The following is a 2,077-nucleotide window of genomic DNA, read 5'->3' as shown; positions in this document are numbered from 1 at the left end:
GCACCCCCTTCTACCCTAACCTTTCACGTTTTTTTCGACTTTTCCACCCCCGTGATCATTAGGGGATGCGTACGGCGTAAGGGGTGTCGCACGACGTTCGCGCTCGAGAATGTTAAACTACACACACGGGTGCATGTCTATGTCAAATCTCGATATCCTATGTGCTAGGGGAGATAATTTAATCCACGCGTAAAAAAGTGGACCGCTAAATGTTTTGACGAGTGTAGTTTTCGTTTTATAAAATGAGTTTTAGTTAAATTTTAGGAGTTAGTTATATAGAAATCTGATTTGATTTCAAAATATTTTTCACCCTGCATTCCTCATCTAAAAAGGTAACTTTTTCGCACTAGCTGCATTTCAATATCTAAGATCCCCTTTTTTACGTTTCCCTCTAATAGATGTGGTTCTGACTCGAAGATTGCCGTTAGCTCAGTATTACCAACGCGCGCAAGTTAAGTGGCGATGAGTAACAAGGAGATATTAGCTGTCTCCTACTAGTGCTTCGACGATGCGATTCTTGAACAGTGTCATAGAAGTAAATTTGGCCGTAGATCTCGGGCGCGGTGACGCTGTGCCGGAAGTTAGTCGAAGAGGGGGTAGGGGGTGCTTCTCCCGCGTCGGTTGCATTCTTTCAGGCCGGACAAGCAGATAGGTGTCTTTGTCGCACCAACGAACAGGGCGATCAGACTTACGAGCCCCTTGCGCTCTCCCTCTCCTGTGCTCTTCCTCGACCTGCGCCCTCCTGTACGACCACGTCTTGCGTCCCGCGCCCTCACACCCCTCACCCCCGACATCTCCGCTGACGGATAGTACTTCCCCTGTGAAAAAGACTCCGGGCGGATCCGGGCGAAAACGGGCGAACGCGTGCCCCGTGCCCCGTGCGGGCACAGCCCGTGCACAGGCCGGGCTAAGGCCGGGCACTCCGCGTGCGAATCCGGGCATTACACGTGCAGGACCCAGGCGCTGCGCGGGCAAATCCAGGCGGGGTCGCTTGCGTGTCGCCCGGGGTCTGCCAAGGCGCGGGTGAAGCTGGGCGGTCTGCCTGCGCGACTGCCCGCGTATCGCCCGCGGGTGCCCGTGTCCGGGCATCTGGACAACCGCTCATAAGCGTTCCTGAGCCCTCTAGATCTTGAAACTAGGGAAAGACTACGGTTTCTATTTTTTTCCATATTTTCTTTCTTGATTTTTCCGCTTTGTTCGATTTTTTTCTGATTTTGTTTCTTGATTTTCTCCGATTTTGGAGAATATCGGCGAGAACGGGCAGGATCGGTGAAGATTGGTGAGAATCAACAAAACTCTTCAAAAATCGAAAGGAAACACAGATAATCAGGGAAAAAACAGGAAAAAATCGGAAAGGTCAGCAACAGGCCAGAAAAGTCAGATAAAATAGAAAAAACGTTAACAATTCTTGTTAACCATAAACGGACCCTTAGCAATGAAAATTTTCTATTTTACAGTTTCGAGCAATATTTTTTTAATATAGAAGTTTGCGCCGCGTCCTAGCGCTCTCTCACTTGTACAATCTGCTTTTCGACGCCATGTAGGCATTTCATGCCTGCTCGCTGCAATGTTCTTGTTCTTGATGTGTCTCTTTGCGTGATATTTTTTTGAATTGGCCTATTATTACTTTTATAATTGAACACAATTTTTGGCATGAGCGCTGGGCCGCGCGCGCGGCGACTACTCCGAGAGCAAGGTGTCCATTGTTGCTCTGGTACTCGGGCGTGGGTGTGGAGCTGCTTAACAGGTGGTGTTGAACCATGACGCTCTCCCCCCGGCGTCCAAACTGTCTGGCATAAACGGGTCCGTTTAAAAACCCTTGTTTAGGAATTTAATTGGCATACAAAAATTGAAGTTAGTGATTTTGAAGTTGGGATTATTAAGATTTGCGGCAAAAATAGTACGGAAATGGCGTAGACAGCGTACAGCGAATATTGAACAGAACCGTTACGTGACGTCTTACGCTACGTCTTACGTTTTATGAAGACGTAACGTAAGACGTAACGTAAGACGTAACGTAAGACGTAACGTAAGACGTAACGTAAGACGTAACGTAAGACGTAACGTAAGACGTAAC

The sequence above is a fragment of the Frankliniella occidentalis genome, unplaced genomic scaffold (genome assembly GCF_000697945.3).
Source record: "Frankliniella occidentalis isolate FOCC.00 unplaced genomic scaffold, Focc_3.1 Scaffold68, whole genome shotgun sequence".
In the NCBI taxonomy this organism is placed as follows: Eukaryota; Metazoa; Arthropoda; class Insecta; order Thysanoptera; family Thripidae; genus Frankliniella; species Frankliniella occidentalis.
This window is presented reverse-complemented; position numbering follows the sequence as displayed.